Source organism: Taudactylus pleione, unplaced genomic scaffold (genome assembly GCF_031769625.1).
Source record: "Taudactylus pleione unplaced genomic scaffold, aTauple2 ptg000523l, whole genome shotgun sequence".
Lineage (NCBI taxonomy): Eukaryota > Metazoa > Chordata > Amphibia > Anura > Myobatrachidae > Taudactylus > Taudactylus pleione.
The window spans coordinates 875,966-882,713 of NW_028284925.1; positions in this window are offsets into that span (position 1 = coordinate 875,966).

Genomic DNA, 6,748 nt, shown 5'->3' on the forward strand with positions numbered 1-6,748 from the left:
CATAACCAGTGGGGTGGCTTATTCTGCAGTGATGTGACTGGTACAACCATACTCAGTTATGTATATAGACTCCCAGCATGGAGCGGCATATACAAGTCGTTGGCAGGTGATTGTGTACGTGGGTAGGAGTGCAGGATGTAAGCATTACACTGTACAACACAGTAATACTTTTCATTTGTTTCCTTTCTAAAAATAGTCATACATTACTAATTTGAGGTCATGAAAAACTAAAATGATTTCAGAATGTTTTTACTAGCTCTATTTTTTTTTTTTGAGCTACACTACTTGCACTATACAGTATGTACATTAGTAATAGTCATAGTGAAAAGCTATTTTTAAAAAATCTAATAATCTTGATTGAATTAAAACTACTGTTTATTTATTTTCTATCACAAATAAGAACACAAAACGAAACAAATATACAGCATAGGAAAATACTATGTAATATAGGGGCCTATACATGGGGGTGCTTTCTCTTTGCTTGTCGCTTGTACTCCTCCTCTGGGGCATCTCTTGTCACTGTCACCTACCCTGATATCTTTGATCCATTGCTGAGATGTCTTGGTGGAATCGCTCCCTATGCTGTCACTCAGTGCACTACAGTTATCTTGTGTGTGTAATCCTGTGAATCGCATATATTAGAATAGGGGAGGGGACAAATAACTGATTCTCTTAATTGGGTCATTAGGCCCCGCCCCCTCTGCATGGAACGCAGATTGCTGGTAAGATTCTCTCCATTCTGCCCACGTCACTAGGAATACCCCTACATCGTCATAGATGGGCTATAGCTCGGAACTCGGAGCTAACTGAGTATTAAATGTCATATTCATTCTGTGCATGCTGACATCAATTAGAAGTAACTATTTTCACATTGGAAACATTTTCATTGTTGTGCAGTGTTATCAGTGGGTGTAGTAGGCCTGAACACTAAGTAATAGTATGATCACTCTAACACAGTAACAGAAGTACAGATGATGGCCAGCTTGATTGAAGCCTCCCTAAAGGAGCCAATATGGAGTATGTATAATAGTCTGGGAACATCCGTGGGCAGAAGGTCCCCTGGTTAGTCTAGGCACATACATATCAGTTCCTCCCCTGTTCTGCTGCTACATGCCTGTCTTCTCCCTTCCAAAAGACAGTTATAGATCAATGTGAAGCCATTTTTAATTATATTCAGGACCAAAACAGATTTCAGCAGCATTTCTTGAATTGTCAGCTTGTTTACAGCACTATCTTCCTACTCATCCAATGTCTTCCTATATACAGCACTGCCTCTTCCTCCTCATCCAATATCTTCCTGTATACAGTGCTGCCTCTTCCTGCTCATCCAATGTCTTCCTATATACAGCACTGCCTCTTCCTCCTCATCCAATGTCTTCCTATATACAGCGCTGCTCCCTTCTTACTCCCTGGTCTTCCTATATACAGTGCTGCTCCCTTCTTACTCCCTGGTCTTCCTATATACGGCGCTGCTCCCGTCTTACTCCCTGGTCTTCCTATATACGGTGCTGCTCCCTTCTTACTCCCTTTTCTTCCTATATACGGCGCTGCTCCCTTCTTACTCCCTGGTCTTCCTATATACGGCACTGCTCCCTTCTTACTCCTCATCCAATGTCTTCCTATATATAGCACTGCTCATCCACTGTCATCCTATATACAGTGCTCCCTTCTTCCTATTCATCTAGTGTCTTCCTATGGCCAGCTCTGCTCCCTTCCTTCCTATGTTCTTGTCTTACTCCCTTGTATTTCTATATATAGTGCTTCTCCCGTCTTACTATATACAGTGCTGTTCTCGTCTTACTCCCTGGTCTTCCTTCCTATGGACAGCACTGCTGCCTTTCTTAGACAACCACCATTGTTTGCACCATTGCATCACCCTATGGCAGAACCAGTTTTTCTGTCCAAGTATTGCTTCCTATGTAAGCACTTTCACCAACACACCCATAAGAACCCTCTTGTGCGTGCACTAAGTCACCTCCCTGTCACCACCCAGGAACACCCGCTGCTCTTTCAATGCACTTCTCCCTGCATGAGCCTGAAATTAGAACTGCGATTTTACACTGACACCATCGGGATGCACACGCAATGTCCCTACCCCAAATGTCTGCAGCCTGTGCATCAGTTCCTGCACTGGACTCACAATCAGAGCACTACACAAGCACTCGGGGTCTAGATGATAATGGTAATTGTGTGGGCAAGATCCTATTTAGTAATGCAGGAATAGGATTATTTAAGATTTTAGTCTAGGAGGGGGGCAACATGCTCTGGTTTTAATACCTCTTTAAAGATGCGTTATGATTATCAGAGATGCAGTAAGTGTCTGATCTGGCTAGAGAGTATGATCTGTGTACTCTGCTGTCCAATGTTAGAGTTGGGAGCAAAACATAGAGTAATGCTGCACATTAGTGAGACCATGCAGCACTGCAGGGGGAGGAATCGTATAACTAGGCTTGCCAATCCCTTTTTTTTTTTTTTATATACTGCCCTTTTATGTTGCTAATACTCCTCCACAGCACATGGATGAGTATAATAATTTTGTCTATATGATGGCTTTCTTTTGCTACTTCATTAAAATACATGTTTTTTTGGACATTAATGAAATGGTGGTGTGCTGGTTTCCTCAAGTTCTTCTTTGGAAAACTTTTGGTGCATATATATATATATATATATATATATATATATATACACACACAAGTAAATTCAGTGGCACTCATGCTGAAATTATCTTGGGGATAATATTCATGGTGTATTAATGCCTAATCACCAACCAACCAGTATTGGAATTGCATACCTTACCGTATATGTACATATGCTTTTCTGTGACTATATGACAGAGTCTGCACACAGAATTAACTCTCTCCTGCCCTATGCGTTTACCTTCAATGAATACGTGGCATACTTGAAAATACTTTTAGGATACAAAACGAATTCTGTACTTCCACATTTTCCTCCTCCTTCAATTCAAATCTTACATACTATTGTTTTTTCTAGCTTACCTAGCCATGACCCACCACCTACATATTTGGTCCCTACTTCACACAAGTTATCCCCCTAACGAGGTAGCTGCATGGGGCAGTGCCCATTCAAGACCATATAAGTGATGAGTCCCTTAGTCCCTATAGTCCTGAGTCTTCCTTTTCATCCGTATCCTTGTAGAAGCCTTCTATTTTTGCCATACATTATTCGTACAAGTCTCTGCAAAGCAATGGTTCTCTTGTCTTGCAGATTACACAGAAGTTCTGGGTGTATTCATGTAGCAGGATCATAGTTGTCTTTAACATTTCTTTAGATTCTTTAAACCTAGAAAAGTAATCAAGTGTAAGTATTTTCCTTATTAACCATACAACAAACACAAACGGTGTAATGGTTAGTGTTACTGCATCACAACAATGAGGTCATGGGTTCAATTCCCACCATGGCCCTAACTGTGTGGAGTTTGTATACTCTCCCTGTGCTTGCGTGGGTTTCCTCCGGGTACTCCGGTTTCCTCCCACACTCCAAAAATATACGGGTAGGTTAATTGGCTCCCTACAAAATTGACCATAGTGTGTATGTGTGTGAGCATGTGGTAGGGAATATAGACTGTAAGCTCCACTGGGGCAGGGACTGATGTGAATGGGCAAATATTCTCTGTGTAAAGCGCTGCGGAATATGTGTGTGCGCTATAAATAACTGGTAATAAATAAATAACAAATCTAACAACAAAATAAATGATTACTACTAATGCCAATCCTTTAGCTATTAACATGAGGATACCTGATAGCCAACCTCCTATCCCCTTGAACCAATTTGCTGGATTCAACCATGAAAACCATCCATTACTATAAATATCATACTCTGGATCATTATGCATCTTCCTAAACTGCTCCTTCAATTCCTTGACTTTCTCCAAGTGTGCATATATTGGGTCAGTAAAATTATCAGCTATATAATTACAGCAAGCAGGTCCCACTATCTGACACATGACCCCTTATGAGGCCGTTAGATAGTCCAGAACCAGCTGATGCTGTCTGAGAATCTTAGTATGATACCTTAAAGTCTCATCAACTATTTCTAAGACATCCAATATGTAACTTTGTCAAATAATTTAGCTAATGCTTCTATATTATGAGCATTCTGTATACTAAGTCCGGATATCGATAAAGCTAGGCCCATTTTCTTATACCATGGGATATATACTAAATCATGAGCATGAGGTTTACTTTTTATAAGATCCTTCTTTACTCAATGATTTGCTGGGCTATTGGTTATAGCTCTAGTTTCTGCTATCCATGAGGCTGGGCTCAGTCTTGCTATGGTGCAACTGCCTGACCCTCCCCAAGGTAGAAATTTATATGCCTTATTACCACACATAAAATAATACCCTTCTGGCAGTAAATGCTGCCCAGTTTTAATTACTTGTTGAGCATGTCATAACAACCTTGAAGTATTTTTTACAGGGCAACTCTCTAGCACATGATATACCTTGATCTTCCGAAGTGCATCGTATATCATTTGTGGTGTTATCCCAAACACTGGAATGATTGAGATATTGTTCCCATCTAGTATCGCTAGTGTTATATTCTATTAGTAGTTGTTGTGTAGGTACCTCACCAATATAGCTAATTACTTGTCTAGCATAAAGGTAACATTTCCTTTAAAATTAATAGTTCCTAACTTTAGGTTTGCATGTTTTATTGGTTTACCTGTAGACCCTACAAAGTTCCTACTCTTCCAGATTGGACCGTAACCTTGAGCGATCCCAGCCCCAGAGTCTATAAGACAGTTTATCTTTTTATTTCCCAATGTAACAGGTATCATAATTTGTGGTCCTGTTGGCGCATTACATGTTAAGGGACAAATTAGACTCTGGGGGCCTGTTTCCTATTGCTGGCTAAGATTCACCAAAATATCTTGGGTCTGGGGTTTCTTTAACTTGGGACAATTCCTCTTAATGTGTCCCTGCTCCATGTAATTGAAACAAAGCCTTTTTCTCATGCATTCTTCTGATCTTTTAGATTGCTGACCACTACGACTGCCTGGTGGCTTGGGTGGTCTATAGCCCTGTTCCTAGTTACCCTTCTGATTTAAATTAGGGTAAGTAAGAACATACATGGGCTTGGGCATGGCATCTTTTTTCCTATAATACTTTTCTTGCCTTTCCTTAGCATTATCTTCTATAGACCTAAGTATTTTGATTAGGTCATTCAGAGGCATGGAGGCATATTCTGGCCTACGGACCTTTAACTGTCGCATTAATTCAGGATCAATTACTGCAAATAAAGTTAATTTCAGAATCCTTATATGACCAGGGTATTGTGTGTTAAACCCCTGGTCTGTATGCCTTTTAAGGAGTTTCTCATAATATTCCACCACAGATTGACCCTTAGTTTGGTTCTCTTCTATAGAGGGCATATTAGTAGCCTCTCTCTGTGCCCAAATTCTGCAACTAGCTACCTATTGGGTCCCACTTTCTGCTGTTGTCTGGCCTGCTATGTTTGGTGGATTAAAATCGTTATCACCATTTCCTGCTCTAGCCTGAGCTATTTCATTAGCTACATGTACTCCTGATGCTGTTTCAGTGAGATCATGCATATCTAACCATGTAGCATTGTGAACACTTCTAATCCTTTCCATATACCTTTGGAAACCCATAGGATTGTTTCTGGGGTCTGGTAAATCTTTTATGAACCCCATTGCTTCCACAGGGGTCCAAGGCTTATAGGAGGAGTTGGTACATACTACATTACCATCATTGTCTCTTGACTGTGAGACTGAGACTGGAAATAATGGTCTAGTATCATAAGGAGGTGGGGCTGTAGTCCCTTTAGGTTCTTCAGAGATAGGGTCTCTTCTATTACTTCTTAGAACCTTACAAGTAGTACATTGTTTATCTTGCCAATAAAGGCAGACTCCACAGTCACATCTCCAAGTATATTTAGCTGGATTTCTGATGTGATACAATATTTGTTCAGGAGTCAATGGGTTTTTTGGTCTTAAATGATCAATCAGTACTAACCCATAGGTTGGACAATGTTCAGACCATAGTGCCTGACAAATTTTACATATTGTATCCCCTGGGACATTACAAAATCCACAAGCAAGACACGACCAATTTGGATATTTTTGTTAATATTTTTTCTCTTCTAGGTGGTATGGGTCTAATTGGAATGGTTCTGTTGACCCCTAATGGGTCAATTAGTGACAAATGTTCCATCTGAATTTCAAGTGTGTCATCTGAACTGTCTGTTCCTAATTTACTACATCTTTCAATCCAGTTATCTACCTCATCTTCTATACCCTGTTTCCTTATCTGCGATCTATGCTCTCTTCTTAAATCAGAGAGTTTTTTAGAATCAAACCAATACTCCTCACCTAATCCTGCCTTTTTAAACACCTTCACAAAACTGTTGCCCTTTGTATCACCAAATAGTTTCTTTATCACCTGCAGGGCAGTACCCTGAGGTACTGACTTACTGTCAGTATTTCCCATTTGTTAAAACTGTCCCTTGATCTAACAAAGTTTATGGTCAAAGTCCCTTATGACCTATTGACCTATATCTGTGGAACCTACTGGTCCCTAAGTATCCTGACTATGTCTAATTTATGGAATTCCTTATTGTGAAGGGTTTATTGGCTGATTGGTGCTGTTAACTGAATACTTTTCCCTCTAATTTATCTGGTTACTGTTTACTAGGGTCTATCTCTCTGTTCTTTTGATAACTAGAAATTACAGCAGACTGTTCTAAAAATTTCTGGTCCCTCTTGT